Source organism: Pseudophryne corroboree, chromosome 8 (genome assembly GCF_028390025.1).
Source record: "Pseudophryne corroboree isolate aPseCor3 chromosome 8, aPseCor3.hap2, whole genome shotgun sequence".
NCBI lineage: Eukaryota > Metazoa > Chordata > Amphibia > Anura > Myobatrachidae > Pseudophryne > Pseudophryne corroboree.
In genome coordinates, this window is record NC_086451.1 from 484,762,192 (window position 1) to 484,788,115 (window position 25,924).

Consider the following 25,924-nt stretch of genomic DNA (forward strand, 5'->3'; position numbering starts at 1 on the left):
TGTGCATGTCCTGTTTATACAACATAAGGGTGGGTGGAAGGGCCCAAGGACAATTCCATCTTGCACCTCTTTTTTCTTTAATTTTTCTTTGCGTCATGTGCTGTTTGGGGAGGGTTTTTTGGAAGGGACATCCTGCGTGACACTGCAGTGCCACTCCTAGATGGGCCCGGTGTTTGTGTCGGCCACTAGGGTCGCTTATCTTACTCACACAGCTACCTCATTGCGCCTCTTTTTTTCTTTGCGTCATGTGCTGTTTGGGGAGGGTTTTTTGGAAGGGACATCCTGCGTGACACTGCAGTGACACTCCTAGATGGGCCCGGTGTTTGTGTCGGCCACTAGGGTCGCTTATCTTACTCACACAGCTACCTCATTGCGCCTCTTTTTTTCTTTGCGTCATGTGCTGTTTGGGGAGGGTTTTTTGGAAGGGACATCCTGCGTGACACTGCAGTGACACTCCTAGATGGGCCCGGTGTTTGTGTCGGCCACTAGGGTCGCTTATCTTACTCACACAGCTACCTCATTGCGCCTCTTTTTTTCTTTGCGTCATGTGCTGTTTGGGGAGGGTTTTTTGGAAGGGACATCCTGCGTGACACTGCAGTGACACTCCTAGATGGGCCCGGTGTTTGTGTCGGCCACTAGGGTCGCTTATCTTACTCACACAGCTACCTCATTGCGCCTCTTTTTTTCTTTGCGTCATGTGCTGTTTGGGGAGGGTTTTTTGGAAGGGACATCCTGCGTGACACTGCAGTGACACTCCTAGATGGGCCCGGTGTTTGTGTCGGCCACTAGGGTCGCTTATCTTACTCACACAGCTACCTCATTGCGCCTCTTTTTTTCTTTGCGTCATGTGCTGTTTGGGGAGGGTTTTTTGGAAGGGACATCCTGCGTGACACTGCAGTGACACTCCTAGATGGGCCCGGTGTTTGTGTCGGCCACTAGGGTCGCTTATCTTACTCACACAGCTACCTCATTGCGCCTCTTTTTTTCTTTGCGTCATGTGCTGTTTGGGGAGGGTTTTTTGGAAGGGACATCCTGCGTGACACTGCAGTGACACTCCTAGATGGGCCCGGTGTTTGTGTCGGCCACTAGGGTCGCTTATCTTACTCACACAGCTACCTCATTGCGCCTCTTTTTTTCTTTGCGTCATGTGCTGTTTGGGGAGGGTTTTTTGGAAGGGACATCCTGCGTGACACTGCAGTGACACTCCTAGATGGGCCCGGTGTTTGTGTCGGCCACTAGGGTCGCTTATCTTACTCACACAGCTACCTCATTGCGCCTCTTTTTTTCTTTGCGTCATGTGCTGTTTGGGGAGGGTTTTTTGGAAGGGACATCCTGCGTGACACTGCAGTGACACTCCTAGATGGGCCCGGTGTTTGTGTCGGCCACTAGGGTCGCTTATCTTACTCACACAGCTACCTCATTGCGCCTCTTTTTTTCTTTGCGTCATGTGCTGTTTGGGGAGGGTTTTTTGGAAGGGACATCCTGCGTGACACTGCAGTGACACTCCTAGATGGGCCCGGTGTTTGTGTCGGCCACTAGGGTCGCTTATCTTACTCACACAGCTACCTCATTGCGCCTCTTTTTTTCTTTGCGTCATGTGCTGTTTGGGGAGGGTTTTTTGGAAGGGACATCTTGCGTGACACTGCAGTGACACTCCTAGATGGGCCCGGTGTTTGTGTCGGCCACTAGGGTCGCTTAGCTTAGTCATCCAGCGACCTAGGTGCAAATTGTAGGACTAAAAATAATATTGTGAGGTGTGAGGTATTCAGAATAGACTGAAAATGAGTGTAAATTATGTTTTTTGAGGTTAATAATACTTTGGGATCAAAATGACCCCCAAATTCTATGATTTAAGCTGTTTTTTTTAGTGTTTTTTGAAAAAACACCCGAATGCAAAACACACCCGAATCCGACAAAAAAAATTCGGTAAGGTTTTGCCAAAACGCGGTCGAACCCAAAACACGGCCGCGGAACCGAACCCAAAACCAAAACACAAAACCCGAAAAATTTCCGGCGCTCATCTCTAGTATATACCCCTGCACCTGTGTATAATGCCCACATGTATATACCGCTGCACCTGTGTATAATGCCCACATGTATATACTGCTGCACCTGTGTATAATGCCCACATGCAAGTACCGCTGCTCCTGTGTATACTGCCCACATGTATATACCGCTGCACATGTGTATAATGTTCCCATGTACTGTATATACCGCTGCACCTGTGTATAATGCCCACATGTATATACCGCTGCACCTGTGTATAACACCCACATGTATATACCGCTGCACCTGTGTATAATGCCCACATGTATATACCGCTGCACCTGTGTATAATGCCCACATGTATATACCGCTGCACCTGCGTATAATGCCCACATGTATATACCGCTGCACCTGTGTATAATGCCCACATGCAAGTACCGCTGCTCCTGTGTATAATGCTCACACACACATTGTGGCAGGAGAGGTACTCTGCCACCTGTAAGCTACACACAGGGTCCTGAGGATGGATGGGAAGTGTGGATGGACCGGGCTCCCATCCATTTGGCCAAGACCAGGTCTTATAGGCTTCTTAGTCCAAGAAGCTGCTTCATCAGCCAGCACCTGGGTGCTGGGTTTAAAGCAGAGTCTCTCCCATGAGTCAGGGCTCCTGAAGGCAATTAGTATCCAGGTGATAGGCCTGCTAGGGATAGTGGGATCCCGAAGACTGGGGCACTAGTGTCAGCATGCCGGGACCTGAAGGGTTCCTTAATAAGTAAGAGGGAGTGAGGCAGGGCCTAACCTCCTTGGTAGCTTATACTGAAGACAGTGATCTTTGTTTACGTATATCTTTGTTTTTGAGCTACCTGAATAAAAGGTATTTGATGTTTTTGCACAAGCCTGGAGTCGGTCGTTGGTGGATTTTTGTAGCAGAGCACATTCTAGCAAGTCTCCTGTTACAAATGGCGCCCAACGTGGGGCCCTTCTGCTAGTCGTGCCATACGTAGCAGAGGACCCAACAGCCGCGAGGTAGCGGCACACATACTAGTGAATTCCAGACCAAGCTAAACTCGTGGGCATCAGTACCAGACCAAGGGTGTTGAGTAGTGGTTAAAACCAACCCCACAGGTAAAAATAATGATATGTTTTGTTTAAACTAAATGTGTTTGTTTATGGTGCAAAGGTTTGCATTGGCAGCAAAGAGGTTAAACAGGGTGCATGGACTGTTTTGACTTTTCTGCTTTGCACCATTTATTGAAAGTAGCTGTGCTGATTTGCTCTAAGAGGTTGCAAGCAGCTGATAATTCATGACTGAATTTCTTTTCCAAGCTTATTTTTACCTGTGCCTGCAATGGGAGTCTGGTGTCCCTGTTAATTAGCTCATTAAGACCAATCAAGCAAAGTTATATATATGTATATGTATACATATATATGTATATATATACAGGGTCGGACTGGGGCGCCGGGGAGCAGGTGAAACCAGCGGTAGGCCCCACTGATTTTTGTCCACACCCTTTATTATGTGAGGGCGGGGCCTTCTGTAATAATGTGGAGCAGCGGCGCGGTACATGTAACATGCTGCAGTCAGTGGCCCTGGGATAGAGGGAGGCAGCACACACTGGATGGCAGAGTCAGCTGAGGGGAAGTAGAGGCGTACGCTGCGCTCTCCTCCCCAGCCCCGACACAGGAGCAGCAGTAGAGTCCGGGCGGTGGCGGTAATTAGATCCCACGCAGAGTGGGACTGAGGGCCAGTAGAGGCGCTCTCCTCCCCGGCCCAAAGACACGGAGCAGCAGCTGGAGCAGCAGCAGAGCCCGGGCGGCGGTGAGTAACGCGTGACTTGCACTAAATTTACATACTGTCTGTGTAACTGGCTGAGGGGGGGGGGGTATGTATATCCTGCACTGTGGGGGCATTTGTGTAACTGGCACTGTGGGTACATATGTATATCCTGCACTTGCGGGGGCTTTTGCGTAACTGGCACTGGGGTTACATATGTATATCCTGCACTGTGGTGGCATTTATGTAACTGGCACTAGGGGCAGGGCTGTAACTAGGGGGGGGGGAGCTAAGGGGGCATGTGCCCCGGGTGCAGGATTTGAGGGGGTGCCAAAGAGTTACAGAGGAGCAGGTTTATTTATTATTATTTATTAACAGTTTTTTATATAGCGCAGCAAATTCGATTGCGCTTTACAATTGGAAATAAAATGATATAACAAAACTCGTTAATAAACAGTTATAGAGGTAGGAAGGCCCTGCTCGCAAGCTTACACTCTATACATAGTTATTTTATTTTTTACCGACACTGCTGTGCTGATCCAGTGAGACAGGAAACAGCTCCCAGGGCAATGTATCTGACCCACCTGTCTGCCCACAGCTGGCTCCGACGCTGTGCGGGTGAGCTCCAGTACCTAGGATCTCTCCTATGCCAGCTACTGTCTTAAACTCTCTTTTTTGCCATGCAGTGCTGCAGCTAGCGTGCGGTGCACTGTACAAGCTATAGAAGCGCACTGTGCTCCCTTTTAGCAGTATCAACCTCCGCTTTGCCTCCCAGATGGGGGGATTCAGCGTAGCATATAGGGGGGTGTAGTGCAGTGATGTAGTGTACCATATAGGGTATGTAGTGTAGTAATGTATTGCAGTACATAAGGGCCTGAAGTGCAGTTTTTTTGCACTGCTGCGAACAGACAGTCGCCGCCCATAGCGGAGTGTATTTTCGCTTTGCTAGTGTGCGATCGCATGTGTAGCTGAGGTCTTGAAGTGTTATGATAAGGTGCAGTGATATAGTGTAATGTACGGGGACACACAGAGGAGCATGTAGTTGAACATGCTGGCGGGGCATGTGAGGCATAGGGCATTTGAGGCACGTAGGAGAATATTGTACAGTAGTATCCCCCTTTTTTTTATTTAGTTTTTATTTTATTATTATTATTTTATTTATTTATTTTTGGGTGGGGGAGGTCTGCCAAATTACTGCCTTGCCCCGGGTGCCGAAAATCCTAGTTTCGGCCCTGCTGGGGGTACATATGTGTATCCTGCACCGTGGGGGCATTTGTGTAACTGGCACTTTGGGGGCATGTGTATATCCTGCACTGTGGGGGCATTTGTGTAACTGGCACTGGGGGTACATATGTATATTCTGCACTGTGGGGGCATTTGTGTAACTGGCACTGGGGGTACATATGTATATTCTGCACTGTGGGGGCATTTGTGTAACTGGCACTGGGGGTACATATGTATATTCTGCACTGTGGGGGCATTTGTGTAACTGGCACTGGGGGGGAATATGTATATGCTGCACTGTGGGGGCATTTCTGTAACTGTCACTGGGGGTACATATGTATATTCTGCACTGTGGGGGCATTTGTGTAACTGGCACTGGGGGGGAATATGTATATGCTGCACTGTGGGGGCATCTGTGTAACTGTCACTGGGGGTACATATGTATATTCTGCACTGTGGGGGCATTTGTGTAACTGGCACTGGGGGTACATATGTATATTCTGCACTGTGGGGGCATTTGTGTAACTGGCACTGGGGGTACATATGTATATTCTGCACTGTGGGGGCATTTGTGTAACTGGCACTGGGGGTACATATGTATATTCTGCACTGTGGGGGCATTTGTGTAACTGGCACTGGGGGGGAATATGTATATTCTGCACTGTGGGGGCATTTGTGTAACTGGCACTGGGGGTACATATGTATATTCTGCACTGTGGGGGCATTTGTGTAACTGTCACTGGGAGTACATATGTATATTCTGCACTGTGGGGGCATTTGTTTAACTGGCACTGGGGGTTCATATGTATATTCTGCACTGTGGGGGCTTTTGTGTAACTGGCACTGGGGGTACATATGTATATCTTGCACTGTGGGGGCATTTGTGTAACTGGCACTGGGGGTACATATGTGTATCCTGCACCGTGTTCTCTCACAGATTAACTCAGGTGCATATACTACTGCTCTCTCCTGGGGTAACCCAGGCACATATACTACTGCTCTCTCTCCTGGTGGAACCCAGGCACATATACTACTGCTTTCTCCCGGTGTAACCCAGGCACATATACTACTGCTGTATCCCGGTGTAACCCAGGCACATATACTACTGCTCTCTCCTGGGGTAACCCAGGCACATATACTACTGCTTTCTCCCGGTGTAACCCAGGCACATATACTACTGCTCTCTCCTGGTGTAACCCAGGCACATATACTACTGCTCTCTCCCGGTGTAACCCAGGCGTATATACTACTGCTCTCTCCCGATGTAACCCAGGCACATATACTACTGCTCTCTCCCGGTGTAACCCAGGCACATATACTACTGCTCTCTCCTGGTGTAACCCAGGCACATATACTACTGCTCTCTCCCGATGTAACCCAGGCACATATACTACTGCTCTCTCCCGATGTAACCCAGGCACATATACTACTGTTCTCTCCTGGTGTAACCCAGGCACATATACTACTGCTCTCTCCTGGTGTAACCCAGGCACGTATATTACTACTCTCTCCTGGTGTAACCCAGGCACGTATACTACTACTCTCTCCTGGTGTAACCCAGGCACATATACTACTACTCTCTCCTGGTGTAACCCAGGCACGTATACTACTACTCTCTCCTGGTGTAACCCAGGCACATATACTACTGTTCTCTCCCGGTGTAACCCAGGCACATATACTACTACTCTCTCCCGGTGTAACCCAGGCACATATACTACTGCTCTCTCCCGTTGTAACCCAGGCACATATACTACTGCTCTCTCCCGGTGTAACCCAGGCACATATACAACTGCTCTCTCCCGGTGTAACCCAGACACATATACTACTACTCTCTCCCGGTGTAACCCAGGCACATATACTACTGTTCTCTCCCGGTGTAACCCAGGCACATATACTACTGTTCTCTCCCGGTGTAACCCAGGCACATATACTATTGCTCTCTCCCGGTGTAACCCAGGCACATATACTACTGTTCTCTCCCGGTGTAACCCAGGCACATATACTACTGTTCTCTCTCGATGTCACCCAGGCACATATACTACTGCTCTCTCCCGGTGTAACACAGGCACATACCCTACTGTTCTCTCCCGGTGTAATCCAGGCACATATACTACTGTTCTCTCCCGGTGTAACCCAGGCACATATACTACTGCTCTCTCCTGGTGTAACCCAGGCACATATACTACTGCTCTCTCCCGGTGTAACCCAGACACATATACTACTGCTCTCTCCCGGTGTAACCCAGACACATATACTACTGCTCTCTCCTGGTGTAACCCAGGCACATATACTACTGCTCTCTCCTGGTGTGCAGACGTATGTGCAGGAGCTCCTGAGCTCCAGAGCCTAGCAGTGCAGCAGAGTGAGAGTGCCCGCCCCCCTGCAGGATTCCTGGGCAGGAGTTGCTGCTCTTAGCAGGGGGAGAGTGGAAGTTTCAGCAGGTGGAAGGCCCGGGCCTGGGGCTGCTGCCTTCGGGTCCCAGAGGTATGAAGAAGGGGCAGGCATCCCTCACGCCACCCCCTTCCCCAGCTGTAGGGGTTGGGGGACAGGAAGGGACGGTGGAATCAGCCAGCCAGCCACGGATTACAAGGAGTACCAGCAGTGTTGCCGGAGCCCCTGTGAAGCAGCAGGGATCGGCAGGAAGATTGTGTACCCCTAAGCCTGTGGAAGGCACCTCTGCCAGTAAGTTTACTGGTGGGGACGGTACAGTCGCCACAGCGGCTGAGCCTCCAGGCAAGGAAGGGGTTAATGTCAATGTAACAGAAGATATCTCAGATACAGAGGACTCAGACTGTGATGATGATGTTTCAGAGGAAGATTACTGGGTCCATTTAGGCCTAAAGGAATTAATGGCAGAAGCTGCTAAACTTAAATCCCGGTATTATGCTCGCAAGAGAAAGTAATACAATTGGCAATTTGGAGCGGGTCAGGATCCAGGGTGAAATGGATGAAATACAAGCAACCATGTGTAATATAAAGGGCAGAATTACATCTCTGAAGGAATCTGAAGGAAAGAAAAAAAAGGCAAAAGTTTCCATACCAGCAGGGAAGGAGTTAACTGCAGTGCATAGAAATCAGGTTACACCCTTATCAAAGGAGTTGATTCACCTGGAAAAGGAAGAGGGTGTGGAGATGGAGGAATCCCCAGCTATTGATGAGCTCCAGAGTGTGACTGTCCAGGAAGAGGCTGTGGTTTTTCTGGATACAGCATCATCGGCTGCTATGGAGACGGAAGCAGAGGCGAGGGGAGCAGACGGCGGCTCGGGAATCCCTGGTGGTGCACCAAGCAAGGTAAGATCTGTGCAGGTGTTGTCAGGAGGGGATTCCCGGGGGTTACCCGTTGCTTCCAAGGTGCCGGGCAATGGTAGCAGTAATGAAAATGCTGTTATAGGTGACAGGCCGGTGAGGACCGGAGGGCAGGATCCGGCGTCGGGTCTATGCAGGGCGCAGGGTGGCATGGAGGATGAGCCTGTTAACATTTTGCTTGAATCTGATGCAGGTCCTAGTGTAATTGTGCAGGCTGTGTCCAAAGAAGTGCAGGGAGGTGTGGGAATGGCAGTGAGGAAAACTGTAATAACTGATGGTTTGGCTCAAGGTCTGCCAGCTCTAGATCCAGAGACTTTGGATGCTGGTGAAAAAGTAGTTGCAGAGTCAATGTATGGGAACATTCCAGCTCCTGCCAGGGTGAAGGAAGCATTGTCGTTAATCAGTGCAGAAGTAAAGAAAAATAATTCTAAAGACATTCCAGAAGGAAAGGATAAAAAATAAGAATTTACTTACCGATAATTCTATTTCTCATAGTCCGTAGTGGATGCTGGGGACTCCGAAAGGACCATGGGGAATAGCGGCTCCGCAGGAGACTGGGCACAAAAGTAAAAAGCTTTAGGACTACCTGGTGTGCACTGGCTCCTCCCCCTATGACCCTCCTCCAAGCCTCAGTTAGGATACTGTGCCCGGACGAGCGTACACAATAAGGAAGGATTTTGAATCCCGGGTAAGACTCATACCAGCCACACCAATCACACCGTACAACTTGTGATCTGAACCCAGTTAACAGCATGATAACAGAAGGAGCCTCTGAAAAGATGGCTCACAACAACAATAACCCGATTTTTGTAACAATAACTATGTACAAGTAATGCAGACAATCCGCACTTGGGATGGGCGCCCAGCATCCACTACGGACTATGAGAAATAGAATTATCGGTAAGTAAATTCTTATTTTCTCTAACGTCCTAGTGGATGCTGGGGACTCCGAAAGGACCATGGGGATTATACCAAAGCTCCCAAACGGGCGGGAGAGTGCGGATGACTCTGCAGCACCGAATGAGAGAACTCCAGGTCCTCCTCAGCCAGGGTATCAAATTTGTAGAATTTAGCAAACGTGTTTGCCCCTGACCAAGTAGCTGCTCGGCAAAGTTGTAAAGCCGAGACCCCTCGGGCAGCCGCCCAAGATGAGCCCACTTTCCGTGTGGAATGGGCTTTTACAGATTTTGGCTGTGGCAGGCCTGCCACAGAATGTGCAAGCTGAATTGTACTACAAATCCAACGAGCAATCGTCTGCTTAGAAGCAGGAGCACCCAGCTTGTTGGGTGCATACAGGATAAACAGGGAGTCAGATTTTCTGACTCCAGCCGTCCTGGAAACATATATTTTCAGGGCCCTGACTACGTCCAGCAACTTGGAATCCTCCAAGTCCCTAGTAGCCGCAGGCACCACAATAGGCTGGTTTAAGTGAAAAGCTGAAACCACCTTAGGGAGAAATTGAGGACGAGTCCTCAATTCTGCCCTGTCCGTATGAAAAATTAGGTAAGGGCTATTATAGGATAAAGCCGCCAATTCTGAGACACGCCTGGCTGAAGCCAGGGCTAACAGCATTACCACTTTCCATGTGAGATATTTTAAGTCCACAGTGGTGAGTGGTTCAAACCAATGTGATTTTAGGAATCCCAAAACTACATTGAGATCCCAAGGTGCCACTGGAGGCACAAAAGGAGGCTGTATATGCAGTACTCCCTTGACAAACGTCTGAACTTCAGGAACAGAAGCCAGTTCTTTTTGGAAGAATATTGACAGGGCCGAAATTTGAACCTTAATGGACCCTAATTTGAGGCCCATAGACAGTCCTGTTTGCAGGAAATGCAGGAAACGACCCAGTTGAAATTCCTCTGTAGGGGCCTTCCTGGCCTCGCACCACGCAACATATTTACGCCAAATACGGTGATAATGTTGTATGGTTACATCCTTCCTGGCTTTGATCAGGGTAGGGATGACTTCATCCGGAATGCCTTTTTCCTTCAGGATCCGGCGTTCAACCGCCATGCCGTCAAACGCAGCCGCGGTAAGTCTTGGAACAGACATGGTCCCTGCTGGAGCAGGTCCTTTCTTAGAGGTAGAGGCCACGGGTCTTCCGTGAGCATCTCTTGAATTTCCGGGTACCAAGTCCTTCTTGGCCAATCCGGAGCCACGAGTATAGTCTTTACTCCTCTCCTTCTTATGATTCTCAGTACTTTTGGTATGAGAGGAAGAGGAGGGAACACATACACTGACTGGTACACCCACGGTGTTACCAGAGCGTCCACAGCTATTGCCTGAGGGTCCCTTGACCTGGCGCAATATCTGTCCAGTTTTTTGTTGAGGCGGGACGCCATCATGTCCACCTTTGGTTTTTCCCAACGGTTCACAATCATGTGGAAGACTTCTGGGTGAAGTCCCCACTCCCCCGGGTGAAGATCGTGTCTGCTGAGGAAGTCTGCATCCCAGTTGTCCACTCCCGGAATGAACACTGCTGACAGTGCTATCACATGATTCTCCGCCCAGCGAAGAATCCTTGCCACTTCCATCATTGCCCTCCTGCTTCTTGTGCCGCCCTGTCTGTTTACGTGGGCGACTGCCGTGATGTTGTCCGACTGGATCAACACCGGCTGACCCTGAAGCAGAGGTCTTGCCTGACTTAGGGCATTGTAAATGGCCCTTAGTTCCAGGATATTTATGTGAAGTGACGTTTCCATGCTTGACCACAAGCCCTGGAAATTTCTTCCCTGTGTGACTGCTCCCCAGCCTCTCAGGCTGGCATCCGTGGTCACCAGGACCCAATCCTGAATGCCGAATCTGCGGCCCTCTAGGAGATGAGCACTCTGTAACCACCACAGGAGAGACACCCTTGTCCTTGGAGACAGGGTTATCCGCTGATGCATTTGAAGATGCGATCCGGACCATTTGTCCAGCAGATCCCACTGAAAAGTTCTTGCGTGGAATCTGCCGAATGGAATCGCTTCGTAAGAAGCCACCATCTTTCCCAGGACCCTTGTGCATTGATGTACTGACACTTGGCCTGGTCTTAGGAGGTTCCTGACTAGGTCGGATAACTCCTTGGCCTTCTCCTCCGGGAGAAACACCTTTTTCTGTACTGTGTCCAGAATCATCCCTAGGAACAGCAGACGTGTCGTCGGAATCAGCTGCGATTTTGGAATATTTAGAATCCATCCGTGCTGTCGTAGTACTACTTGAGATAGTGCTACTCCGACCTCTAACTGTTCTCTGGACCTTGCCCTTATCAGGAGATCGTCCAAGTAAGGGATAATTAAGACGCCTTTTTAAACTTTTACTCTAAGCAGCTCAGGAGAGCCACCTAGATTGCACCCTTCTCGTTCGGGCACAAAATCTTAACTGAGGCTTGGAGGAGGGTCATAGGGGGAGGAGCCAGTGCACACCAGGTAGTCCTAAAGCTTTTTACTTTTGTGCCCAGTCTCCTGCGGAGCCGCTATTCCCCATGGTCCTTTCGGAGTCCCCAGCATCCACTAGGACGTTAGAGAAATGTGGGGGGTAAACTGCAAAGTGAAAATGTAAATTTAGCTCCTCTTGTTTCTTTTTCAGTGACAGAGGGTGGAGGGAGTGCGGGTAAGCCTAACCCTGATGAAATGTCTTATGCACAGAAGGCGGCAGATATGGGGAAAAATTCTGGAAATAAGGATACAAGATTTGGTGGTGGTAGTGGTGGCCAGAGAGTGAGACGGAACCTAGTACAGTTTAGGTGGGTGGGTGATGGTGACCCCCACCTAAGACTGATTTTCTAAGGTTAATTTTTTCTCTTGGGGTTACTTACAGAGATTTATATGCCTGTATTCACCCTATAAAATCTGTTGAGTATGATGTCAGCTTTTATAATAAGCAAACATTGTTTATTTTTTGGAGAAAGTGGTCTGTAAACAAGGACAAGAATGGTTACTGTAAGTATGAGGCGGATTTGATGGAGAAGCAAAATGACATAAAAGTGACCATCCTGGTCCGCAATGAATCTATACCTATGGAAGATATCAGGTTTTGGTTAAGCAGGCAATGTGAATTGCAATCTGACATTAGGAAAACGGACCACACAATGGGGGTGTGGGGAGGTGCTTGGTTGGCCAGTGTACGTCTGTATCCTGGGGAGACCGGTGTGCGTCATATTCCATCTGCTGCGTACATAGGTCGAGACCGGGTGCAGATATTTTATACTGGTCAACCAAGGACATGTTTTAAGTGTGGTGAGGCTGGCCACCTCAGTGGTGACTGTGGGGGTGTGAAATGTTCGATGTGTGGGGAGAGTGGACATACTTCTAGAACATGTAATAAGGTGAAATGTAACCTTTGTGGGGAGATGGGACATCCCTACAGTCGTTGCCCCATGGCAAATCATAACAACAGGGGTTGCATGAATTTTGAGGAAGGTAGTAGTTCAGAAATGGGAATTACTAGGGGTGGAGTAGTTAAAGTGAACAAAGAGAAAGAAATGTCATGGGAAATTGGCAAAATAGTGTCAGAAGGATGCAAAGTTCAGCCTCAGGGCCAATCACAGCCTCAATCCCAGTCCCAATCCTGGTTTCAGGTGGGAAAAAAAGGTGTAAAAACAACAAAGAGGAAAGTGCAGGAAGAGGTGATTCTTTCAAATAGGTTTGGCGTATTGACAGATGAGGAAGATGAGGGAGAAGTGGTTCTAGAAAAAGGGGAACCAAGACTTAAACCTAGAAGACAGAGAAGAAAGAACAAAGAAAGGAAAGAAGTAATTAAGATGGTAGGGAAGAGAAGGAGGGAGGAGGGAGAAGGGAATACAGACAGTGAAATAGAGGATGTTGCAGCAGAAAGTTTAGAGTGGGATCCAATAGGGATTGAATTGGAGCAAAGAAAAGAGGAGGAGGAGTTTGGGAAGCCACTGTTTGAGGATGAGGAGGTAGGTTTGGAGGTGGTTGCTGCTGAGGAGGAAGTGATGGTGATAGGCAAAGAGGCAGAGAGTGAATCTGAGAGTCAGAGCAATCAAAATAATGTGTCTGGCCCTGGGTCACTGGATGCAAAGGAACCCCCTGACCCTGGTCCTAAAGAGGCTGGTGCGGGTGTGGATGTGGTGGTGATTGAGGAAGTGAATGGGGTGGCATGTATGGATTGTGGTGTTGGTGGTGGGGGTGGTGGTGATAACTAGAGTAATGTATGTGCATAGTCCATTTCAACAATCTGGAACCATGGATCCCCATCCTATTCGATGTGCCACAATGAATGTGGCTTCCGTGTTATCCGTACGTGCTCGATATCTGGCTTTTGAGTTTTTTGACAACCAGAACGTGGACATCTTGTTCTTACAAGAGACCCAGATCAACAGATTAGCAGCCCTTCACAAAGCTAAAAGTGAGTGGAGGCGCGGGCCCTCTTTTTGGTCTCTTGCTGCTGAGCCGTACGGTGGGGTGGCGGTACTTTTTACCGACATGGTAACCGTGCGCAAGGTTGTTGAGTTACAAGTGGGAAGGTGTATGATTTTGGATGTCACTTTAAGAGGACATAACCTTAGGCTTATCAATATCTATGGCCCCCAGTCTCGCTGGGATAGGAAATGTCTTTTTGAAATGGTTAAACCCTTTCTTTTCACGGCCCAGCAAGTCATCTTTGGGGGCGATTTCAACGCCATCATTAGGCCAAAAGACAGGGGAGGCTCCGGAGGACTGAGGCTGGGCTATGATGAGAATTTTTTAGTTAGTATGGCTAGTCAGGCAGGTATGGTTGATGTACACGTTAAACATCAACCAGACCTCACGGGGTACACTTACTTTTGTGGTCAGCGCAGATCTAGAATAGACAGGTTTTTTGTTAAGGAGTCCTCAAGCACTTTACCTTCAGAGGTAAAGTTTGTAGAGTTCTCCGATCACGGGTACTTAAGTTTTGTTTGGAATGCCTCGCAATCCTTCCAGAAAGGAAGGGGTTTGTGGCGTCTGAATGCTGAGCTTCTCAAGGAAGAGGAAGTGAGACAGTCTTTCAGGGAGTTTTTTCAGGCGCAGGAGTCACTGTTGGAGGCTGGTTGGAGTAGATCGGAGTGGTGGGAGGAAGTAAAAAAGAGAGCCCGAAGTCTTTTCAGGAGGCTAGTAGTCAAAAGAAACTTGGTTAAAAAAAATACCTACTATACTCTAAGAAGGAGATTAGATTTCCTGATCTCTGAACAGGGGGATAGTGGGGAAATCTCCCGGGTGAAATCACAAATGAGAGAACATCAGTATAGCCGTCTATCTTCTTTGATTTTGGAGAGGGATTACGGAAATTACCACTCCCCGGATCCCTACCAGAGTTGTAGAAGGGGGATTGATGTTAAAGAGATAAGAGGGCTTGTTGATGGAGAGGGTGTGCTTCAGAAGGGTGAGGAAGGCATCCTTAAAGTCATCAGGTCCTATTACGCTGAACTCTTGTCTGCGAAGGCACTTGACAGAGAAACGATGGAGGCATTTCTGAGGGAGACACCTGGTCTTGTGGAGCCAGATGCTTCTTTTGATTGTTTGAACAGCGAAATAGGTGTGGAGGAGGTCAGAGAGGCAATTGGCGGGTTAACTCCCAAAAAATCTCCAGGACCAGATGGTTTAACAGCTGAATTCTATAAAGAATTCTCAGATATCCTGGCTCCTCGTCTTACGGAAGTATATAATACTAGCCTGGGTGAGGGTGAACTCCCTCCTTCCATGAGACAGTCAGCTCTTATTTTGCTGTCCAAAGGTAAGGACCCGGTCCATATTGAGAACTGGCGCCCCATCGCTCTTCTCAATACGGACAGAAAGATTCTGGCAAAAATCTTTTTCAACAGGCTAAGGGAATTTTCAGAGCTTGTACTTTCGCCTTCCCAGCACTGTACTGTAAAGGGCCGCAGTACCTTTACTGCTGTCCTTGGTGTCCGGGAGGCTCTTGAAAGGTGCAGGGCTGGAAAGTTGAATAAGTTTCTGCTGGCATTGGATCAGTCTAAGGCTTTTGATCGGGTCAATCATGAGTACCTGTGGGCCTTACTTGAAAGGTATGGTTTCCCTATAAGGGCGGTAAATTGGTTGAAAGTTTTGTATAAAAAGGCCGAGAGCTTCCCACTTGTGAATGGTTGGGTAGGGCCTGCATTTCCGGTAGACTCTGGTGTTCGTCAGGGGTGTCCCCTGAGCCCTCTTTTGTATGTCTTTGCAATCGATCCTTTTATAAGAAGGGTTGAGGGAGGCATGTTGGAAGGGGTGCAGCTGAACCCAGAGTTTCCTTTGAGTGTAGTAGCCTATGCTGATGATGTCACAGTAGTCCTGTCATCGGTGGCAGAGGCATGTGATGTAGACCAACTGATCATGGAATATTCAAGTGCTTCGGGTTCCATAATCAATCAGGACAAGTGTGAAGCTTTCTGGATGGGGGAGGAAGGCAATGAGTTTGATCTTCCGGACAGCCTCCCCAGGGCCAGTCAATGTATAAAAATCTTGGGCATCAAATTTGATCATGGTGACTATGCAAGTACAAATTGGGTCGGGAAACTGGATGGTGCAACCCGTAAAGTAAAGAGCTGGATAGGATGGAAGTTCTCTCTGAGGGAAAGGGTGGACCTGTGTAAAACTTACCTGATCCCAATGTTTTTGTATGTCAGCTATGTATGTTTTTTGCCACAATCTTTGTGGACTAGAATGAATTCCTTGTTTTTTCTACTTTTGTGGGGGAACAAGATGAACATTGTGAAAAGAGGTATCACTTACCGACCGAGGGCAGAAGGGGGCTTGGATATGGTAAACCCCGTAGTCTTCTTTGTAACAGCTTTTTTAAAGCTAAATGTCGGTGGTCTCTGCTTAGAGACGCCCCCTCGGTGGGTAAATGGCTTTAGGGAATGGGTGTCTCCCTTTATTAGAGTATGGTTACAGGATGGCAGACTGAGAATTTTTCGGGCTCAGAGAGGCTACCTCCCGATCTATGTGATCCAGTGTCTGAAAGTGATTTGGCGATGGGGCCTGCAGGTGGGTGATATAAGAGATCTCTCGAGAAAGGAGTTGGGGAAGAGGGTCTTGTGTTCCCACTTTTATGTCCCATTGGCCCTGAAAGACTGCCCAGGTAATGTTCTCACAGAAGGATTGAATATGGTAAATTCCCAGAGGGTGCCTCTGAAGTTTAGGGATATTGCCTGGTTCTCTTTTCAAGGGAAGCTTTATGTTAGGGGAAACATCAAATTTAGAAGTGCCGATGAACGTGTTTGCCCACGGGAGGAATGTCAAGGGGAGGAGGAGACCATGGACCACTTCTTCTGTAGATGTCCCTTTAACATAAAGGTTTACAAAACAGTGTCGGGTGCCATAGGCATCCCTTGCCTTTCGGGGCTCAGTTACCCGGAATGGGTCTACGGGGCATTCAAAGGGTATGGGGGCTTTGATTTAGGCACAATTTTTTTAGTCAGCTTAGCGGTTAGGTTCCACACGTGGCAGGCACGGTGTCTGGTTAGTTTGAGAGGAAAAGTCCTTCCCTGTGAAGAGGTGGTGGGTCGTATTCTTCATGAGGTGAGTCGGATGATGGATCTGGAGAAGAAGAGATTGGACACTGTCAGCTGGTCCAGATTGTGGCGCCAGTTGAAACCCCCTTAGTGGGTGGTGGAAGATATCTTCTTTTCAGTCTCAGGTTCTTTTCTGTCCTGGTCACTTTTTCTCAGCTGATTAGGTTTTGCTGTTTCATTTTTTTAAAGAAGGGGTTTGCATACACCTTAAAATATGCAGATATGTTACTCTAGTTATAATTATTTGTTGGTAGTCCGGTATGTATGGAGGGTGAATGGTATGAATGAAGGTAGGATTGTGGATAAATGTGGGAGTGTATAGAGGTGGAGGGTTTATGATAGATGGATAAATGTGTGTTAAATGTTGAGTCAGCTAAGTGGGAAATGTTGGGGGGGTTTCCTGAAATGGATTCACAGAAATTATGTGGATCAAGGAAAATGTTTAAAATGAAAGTATGATAAAGTGATGGAAAACATATTTGAGTTATGTAAACGGTAAATATCATGATGTAATGATCTCTATTTATTTATTATGTATATAATTGTAAATATGATTATAATGTTTATATCTTGTTATAAAATGGAAGCTGTGCATAAATAAAAACATGCCCAGGCACATATACAACTGCTCTCTCCCGGTGTAACCCAGACACATATACTACTACTCTCTCCCGGTGTAACCCAGGCACATATACTACTGTTCTCTCCCGGTGTAACCCAGGCACATATACTACTGTTCTCTCCCGGTGTAACCCAGGCACATATACTATTGCTCTCTCCCGGTGTAACCCAGGCACATATACTACTGTTCTCTCCCGGTGTAACCCAGGCACATATACTACTGTTCTCTCTCGATGTCACCCAGGCACATATACTACTGCTCTCTCCCGGTGTAACACAGGCACATACCCTACTGTTCTCTCCCGGTGTAACCCAGGCACATATACTACTGTTCTCTCCCGGTGTAACCCAGGCACATATACTACTGCTCTCTCCTGGTGTAACCCAGGCACATATACTACTGCTCTCTCCCGGTGTAACCCAGACACATATACTACTGCTCTCTCCCGGTGTAACCCAGACACATATACTACTGCTCTCACCTGGTGTAACCCAGGCACATATACTACTGCTCTCTCCTGGTGTGCAGACGTATGTGCAGGAGCTCCTGAGCTCCAGAGCCTAGCAGTGCAGCAGAGTGAGAGTGCCCGCCCCCCTGCAGGATTCCTGGGCAGGAGTTGCTGCTCTTAGCAGGGGGAGAGTGGAAGTTTCAGCAGGTGGAAGGCCCGGGCCTGGGGCTGCTGCCTTCGGGTCCCAGAGGTATGAAGAAGGGGCAGGCATCCCTCACGCCACCCCCTTCCCCAGCTGTAGGGGTTGGGGGACAGGAAGGGACGGTGGAATCAGCCAGCCAGCCACGGATTACAAGGAGTACCAGCAGTGTTGCCGGAGCCCCTGTGAAGCAGCAGGGATCGGCAGGAAGATTGTGTACCCCTAAGCCTGTGGAAGGCACCTCTGCCAGTAAGTTTACTGGTGGGGACGGTACAGTCGCCACAGCGGCTGAGCCTCCAGGCAAGGAAGGGGTTAATGTCAATGTAACAGAAGATATCTCAGATACAGAGGACTCAGACTGTGATGATGATGTTTCAGAGGAAGATTACTGGGTCCATTTAGGCCTAAAGGAATTAATGGCAGAAGCTGCTAAACTTAAATCCCGGTATTATGCTCGCAAGAGAAAGTAATACAATTGGCAATTTGGAGCGGGTCAGGATCCAGGGTGAAATGGATGAAATACAAGCAACCATGTGTAATATAAAGGGCAGAATTACATCTCTGAAGGAATCTGAAGGAAAGAAAAAAAAGGCAAAGGTTTCCATACCAGCAGGGAAGGAGTTAACTGCAGTGCATAGAAATCAGGTTACACCCTTATCAAAGGAGTTGATTCACCTGGAAAAGGAAGAGGGTGTGGAGATGGAGGAATCCCCAGCTATTGATGAGCTCCAGAGTGTGACTGTCCAGGAAGAGGCTGTGGTTTTTCTGGATACAGCATCATCGGCTGCTATGGAGACGGAAGCAGAGGCGAGGGGAGCAGACGGCGGCTCGGGAATCCCTGGTGGTGCACCAAGCAAGGTAAGATCTGTGCAGGTGTTGTCAGGAGGGGATTCCCGGGGGTTACCCGTGGCTTCCAAGGTGCCGGGCAATGGTAGCAGTAATGAAAATGCTGTTATAGGTGACAGGCCGGTGAGGACCGGAGGGCAGGATCCGGCGTCGGGTCTATGCAGGGCGCAGGGTGGCATGGAGGATGAGCCTGTTAACATTTTGCTTGAATCTGATGCAGGTCCTAGTGTAATTGTGCAGGCTGTGTCCAAAGAAGTGCAGGGAGGTGTGGGAATGGCAGTGAGGAAAACTGTAATAACTGATGGTTTGGCTCAAGGTCTGCCAGCTCTAGATCCAGAGACTTTGGATGCTGGTGAAAAAGTAGTTGCAGAGTCAATGTATGGGAACATTCCAGCTCCTGCCAGGGTGAAGGAAGCATTGTCGTTAATCAGTGCAGAAGTAAAGAAAAATAATTCTAAAGACATTCCAGAAGGAAAGGATAAAAAATAAGAATTTACTTACCGATAATTCTATTTCTCATAGTCCGTAGTGGATGCTGGGGACTCCGAAAGGACCATGGGGAATAGCGGCTCCGCAGGAGACTGGGCACAAAAGTAAAAAGCTTTAGGACTACCTGGTGTGCACTGGCTCCTCCCCCTATGACCCTCCTCCAAGCCTCAGTTAGGATACTGTGCCCGGACGAGCGTACACAATAAGGAAGGATTTTGAATCCCGGGTAAGACTCATACCAGCCACACCAATCACACCGTACAACTTGTGATCTGAACCCAGTTAACAGCATGATAACAGAAGGAGCCTCTGAAAAGATGGCTCACAACAACAATAACCCGATTTTTGTAACAATAACTATGTACAAGTAATGCAGACAATCCGCACTTGGGATGGGCGCCCAGCATCCACTACGGACTATGAGAAATAGAATTATCGGTAAGTAAATTCTTATTTTCTCTAACGTCCTAGTGGATGCTGGGGACTCCGAAAGGACCATGGGGATTATACCAAAGCTCCCAAACGGGCGGGAGAGTGCGGATGACTCTGCAGCACCGAATGAGAGAACTCCAGGTCCTCCTCAGCCAGGGTATCAAATTTGTAGAATTTAGCAAACGTGTTTGCCCCTGACCAAGTAGCTGCTCGGCAAAGTTGTAAAGCCGAGACCCCTCGGGCAGCCGCCCAAGATGAGCCCACTTTCCGTGTGGAATGGGCTTTTACAGATTTTGGCTGTGGCAGGCCTGCCACAGAATGTGCAAGCTGAATTGTACTACAAATCCAACGAGCAATCGTCTGCTTAGAAGCAGGAGCACCCAGCTTGTTGGGTGCATACAGGATAAACAGGGAGTCAGATTTTCTGACTCCAGCCGTCCTGGAAACATATATTTTCAGGGCCCTGACTACGTCCAGCAACTTGGAATCCTCCAAGTCCCTAGTAGCCGCAGGCACCACAATAGGCTGGTTTAAGTGAAAAGCTGAAACCACCTTAGGGAGAAATTGAGGACGAGTCCTCAATTCTGCCCTGTCCGTATGAAAAATTAGGTAAGGGCTATTATAGGATAAAGCCGCCAATTCTGAGACACGCCTGGCTGAAGCCAGGGCTAACAGCATTACCACTTTCCATGTGAGATATTTTAAGTCCACAGTGGTGAGTGGTTCAAACCAATGTGATTTTAGGAATCCCAAAACTACATTGAGATCCCAAGGTGCCACTGGAGGCACAAAAGGAGGCTGTATATGCAGTACTCCCTTGACAAACGTCTGAACTTCAGGAACAGAAGCCAGTTCTTTTTGGAAGAATATTGACAGGGCCGAAATTTGAACCTTAATGGACCCTAATTTGAGGCCCATAGACAGTCCTGTTTGCAGGAAATGCAGGAAACGACCCAGTTGAAATTCCTCTGTAGGGGCCTTCCTGGCCTCGCACCACGCAACATATTTACGCCAAATACGGTGATAATGTTGTATGGTTACATCCTTCCTGGCTTTGATCAGGGTAGGGATGACTTCATCCGGAATGCCTTTTTCCTTCAGGATCCGGCGTTCAACCGCCATGCCGTCAAACGCAGCCGCGGTAAGTCTTGGAACAGACATGGTCCCTGCTGGAGCAGGTCTTTTCTTAGAGGTAGAGGCCACGGGTCTTCCGTGAGCATCTCTTGAATTTCCGGGTACCAAGTCCTTCTTGGCCAATCCGGAGCCACGAGTATAGTCTTTACTCCTCTCCTTCTTATGATTCTCAGTACTTTTGGTATGAGAGGAAGAGGAGGGAACACATACACTGACTGGTACACCCACGGTGTTACCAGAGCGTCCACAGCTATTGCCTGAGGGTCCCTTGACCTGGCGCAATATCTGTCCAGTTTTTTGTTGAGGCGGGACGCCATCATGTCCACCTTTGGTTTTTCCCAACGGTTCACAATCATGTGGAAGACTTCTGGGTGAAGTCCCCACTCCCCCGGGTGAAGATCGTGTCTGCTGAGGAAGTCTGCATCCCAGTTGTCCACTCCCGGAATGAACACTGCTGACAGTGCTATCACATGATTCTCCGCCCAGCGAAGAATCCTTGCCACTTCCATCATTGCCCTCCTGCTTCTTGTGCCGCCCTGTCTGTTTACGTGGGCGACTGCCGTGATGTTGTCCGACTGGATCAACACCGGCTGACCCTGAAGCAGAGGTCTTGCCTGACTTAGGGCATTGTAAATGGCCCTTAGTTCCAGGATATTTATGTGAAGTGACGTTTCCATGCTTGACCACAAGCCCTGGAAATTTCTTCCCTGTGTGACTGCTCCCCAGCCTCTCAGGCTGGCATCCGTGGTCACCAGGACCCAATCCTGAATGCCGAATCTGCGGCCCTCTAGGAGATGAGCACTCTGTAACCACCACAGGAGAGACACCCTTGTCCTTGGAGACAGGGTTATCCGCTGATGCATTTGAAGATGCGATCCGGACCATTTGTCCAGCAGATCCCACTGAAAAGTTCTTGAGTGGAATCTGCCGAATGGAATCGCTTCGTAAGAAGCCACCATCTTTCCCAGGACCCTTGTGCATTGATGTACTGACACTTGGCCTGGTCTTAGGAGGTTCCTGACTAGGTCGGATAACTCCTTGGCCTTCTCCTCCGGGAGAAACACCTTTTTCTGTACTGTGTCAAGAATCATCCCTAGGAACAGCAGACGTGTCGTCGGAATCAGCTGCGATTTTGGAATATTTAGAATCCATCCGTGCTGTCGTAGTACTACTTGAGATAGTGCTACTCCGACCTCTAACTGTTCTCTGGACCTTGCCCTTATCAGGAGATCGTCCAAGTAAGGGATAATTAAGACGCCTTTTTAAACTTTTACTCTAAGCAGCTCAGGAGAGCCACCTAGATTGCACCCTTCTCGTTCGGGCACAAAATCTTAACTGAGGCTTGGAGGAGGGTCATAGGGGGAGGAGCCAGTGCACACCAGGTAGTCCTAAAGCTTTTTACTTTTGTGCCCAGTCTCCTGCGGAGCCGCTATTCCCCATGGTCCTTTCGGAGTCCCCAGCATCCACTAGGACGTTAGAGAAATGTGGGGGGTAAACTGCAAAGTGAAAATGTAAATTTAGCTCCTCTTGTTTCTTTTTCAGTGACAGAGGGTGGAGGGAGTGCGGGTAAGCCTAACCCTGATGAAATGTCTTATGCACAGAAGGCGGCAGATATGGGGAAAAATTCTGGAAATAAGGATACAAGATTTGGTGGTGGTAGTGGTGGCCAGAGAGTGAGACGGAACCTAGTACAGTTTAGGTGGGTGGGTGATGGTGACCCCCACCTAAGACTGATTTTCTAAGGTTAATTTTTTCTCTTGGGGTTACTTACAGAGATTTATATGCCTGTATTCACCCTATAAAATCTGTTGAGTATGATGTCAGCTTTTATAATAAGCAAACATTGTTTATTTTTTGGAGAAAGTGGTCTGTAAACAAGGACAAGAATGGTTACTGTAAGTATGAGGCGGATTTGATGGAGAAGCAAAATGACATAAAAGTGACCATCCTGGTCCGCAATGAATCTATACCTATGGAAGATATCAGGTTTTGGTTAAGCAGGCAATGTGAATTGCAATCTGACATTAGGAAAACGGACCACACAATGGGGGTGTGGGGAGGTGCTTGGTTGGCCAGTGTACGTCTGTATCCTGGGGAGACCGGTGTGCGTCATATTCCATCTGCTGCGTACATAGGTCGAGACCGGGTGCAGATATTTTATACTGGTCAACCAAGGACATGTTTTAAGTGTGGTGAGGCTGGCCACCTCAGTGGTGACTGTGGGGGTGTGAAATGTTCGATGTGTGGGGAGAGTGGACATACTTCTAGAACATGTAATAAGGTGAAATGTAACCTTTGTGGGGAGATGGGACATCCCTACAGTCGTTGCCCCATGGCAAATCATAACAACAGGGGTTGCATGAATTTTGAGGAAGGTAGTAGTTCAGAAATGGGAATTACTAGGGGTGGAGTAGTTAAAGTGAACAAAGAGAAAGAAATGTCATGGGAAATTGGCAAAATAGTGTCAGAAGGATGCAAAGTTCAGCCTCAGGGCCAATCACAGCCTCAATCCCAGTCCCAATCCTGGTTTCAGGTGGGAAAAAAAGGTGTAAAAACAACAAAGAGGAAAGTGCAGGAAGAGGTGATTCTTTCAAATAGGTTTGGCGTATTGACAGATGAGGAAGATGAGGGAGAAGTGGTTCTAGAAAAAGGGGAACCAAGACTTAAACCTAGAAGACAGAGAAGAAAGAACAAAGAAAGGAAAGAAGTAATTAAGATGGTAGGGAAGAGAAGGAGGGAGGAGGGAGAAGGGAATACAGACAGTGAAATAGAGGATGTTGCAGCAGAAAGTTTAGAGTGGGATCCAATAGGGATTGAATTGGAGCAAAGAAAAGAGGAGGAGGAGTTTGGGAAGCCACTGTTTGAGGATGAGGAGGTAGGTTTGGAGGTGGTTGCTGCTGAGGAGGAAGTGATGGTGATAGGCAAAGAGGCAGAGAGTGAATCTGAGAGTCAGAGCAATCAAAATAATGTGTCTGGCCCTGGGTCACTGGATGCAAAGGAACCCCCTGACCCTGGTCCTAAAGAGGCTGGTGCGGGTGTGGATGTGGTGGTGATTGAGGAAGTGAATGGGGTGGCATGTATGGATTGTGGTGTTGGTGGTGGGGGTGGTGGTGATAACTAGAGTAATGTATGTGCATAGTCCATTTCAACAATCTGGAACCATGGATCCCCATCCTATTCGATGTGCCACAATGAATGTGGCTTCCGTGTTATCCGTACGTGCTCGATATCTGGCTTTTGAGTTTTTTGACAACCAGAACGTGGACATCTTGTTCTTACAAGAGACCCAGATCAACAGATTAGCAGCCCTTCACAAAGCTAAAAGTGAGTGGAGGCGCGGGCCCTCTTTTTGGTCTCTTGCTGCTGAGCCGTACGGTGGGGTGGCGGTACTTTTTACCGACATGGTAACCGTGCGCAAGGTTGTTGAGTTACAAGTGGGAAGGTGTATGATTTTGGATGTCACTTTAAGAGGACATAACCTTAGGCTTATCAATATCTATGGCCCCCAGTCTCGCTGGGATAGGAAATGTCTTTTTGAAATGGTTAAACCCTTTCTTTTCACGGCCCAGCAAGTCATCTTTGGGGGCGATTTCAACGCCATCATTAGGCCAAAAGACAGGGGAGGCTCCGGAGGACTGAGGCTGGGCTATGATGAGAATTTTTTAGTTAGTATGGCTAGTCAGGCAGGTATGGTTGATGTACACGTTAAACATCAACCAGACCTCACGGGGTACACTTACTTTTGTGGTCAGCGCAGATCTAGAATAGACAGGTTTTTTGTTAAGGAGTCCTCAAGCACTTTACCTTCAGAGGTAAAGTTTGTAGAGTTCTCCGATCACGGGTACTTAAGTTTTGTTTGGAATGCCTCGCAATCCTTCCAGAAAGGAAGGGGTTTGTGGCGTCTGAATGCTGAGCTTCTCAAGGAAGAGGAAGTGAGACAGTCTTTCAGGGAGTTTTTTCAGGCGCAGGAGTCACTGTTGGAGGCTGGTTGGAGTAGATCGGAGTGGTGGGAGGAAGTAAAAAAGAGAGCCCGAAGTCTTTTCAGGAGGCTAGTAGTCAAAAGAAACTTGGTTAAAAAAAATACCTACTATACTCTAAGAAGGAGATTAGATTTCCTGATCTCTGAACAGGGGGATAGTGGGGAAATCTCCCGGGTGAAATCACAAATGAGAGAACATCAGTATAGCCGTCTATCTTCTTTGATTTTGGAGAGGGATTACGGAAAGTACCACTCCCCGGATCCCTACCAGAGTTGTAGAAGGGGGATTGATGTTAAAGAGATAAGAGGGCTTGTTGATGGAGAGGGTGTGCTTCAGAAGGGTGAGGAAGGCATCCTTAAAGTCATCAGGTCCTATTACGCTGAACTCTTGTCTGCGAAGGCACTTGACAGAGAAACGATGGAGGCATTTCTGAGGAGGACACCTGGTCTTGTGGAGCCAGATGCTTCTTTTGATTGTTTGAACAGCGAAATAGGTGTGGAGGAGGTCAGAGAGGCAATTGGCGGGTTAACTCCCAAAAAATCTCCAGGACCAGATGGTTTAACAGCTGAATTCTATAAAGAATTCTCAGATATCCTGGCTCCTCGTCTTACGGAAGTATATAATACTAGCCTGGGTGAGGGTGAACTCCCTCCTTCCATGAGACAGTCAGCTCTTATTTTGCTGTCCAAAGGTAAGGACCCGGTCCATATTGAGAACTGGCGCCCCATCGCTCTTCTCAATACGGACAGAAAGATTCTGGCAAAAATCTTTTTCAACAGGCTAAGGGAATTTTCAGAGCTTGTACTTTCGCCTTCCCAGCACTGTACTGTAAAGGGCCGCAGTACCTTTACTGCTGTCCTTGGTGTCCGGGAGGCTCTTGAAAGGTGCAGGGCTGGAAAGTTGAATAAGTTTCTGCTGGCATTGGATCAGTCTAAGGCTTTTGATCGGGTCAATCATGAGTACCTGTGGGCCTTACTTGAAAGGTATGGTTTCCCTATAAGGGCG

At 48.3% G+C, this 25,924-nt stretch overlaps 1 protein-coding gene across 3 annotated transcripts in view; it reads left to right on the forward strand.

Annotated features, from left to right (window-relative positions):
* Positions 1–2,702: 2,702 nt before the first annotated feature.
* Positions 2,703–25,924, forward strand: part of LOC134949667 (syntaxin-3-like) — a 100,434-nt gene continuing 77,212 nt past the window's right edge. The window contains exon 1 of one of the 3 annotated variants that reach the window (XM_063938413.1): positions 2,703–3,111. The gene's annotated coding sequence lies outside the window, so the exon portion shown is untranslated. Of the gene's footprint in view, positions 3,112–3,460; positions 3,806–18,694; positions 18,897–25,924 lie in introns of those variants that run through there. The other 2 variants (XM_063938412.1, XM_063938411.1) reach the window with 2 other exon arrangements.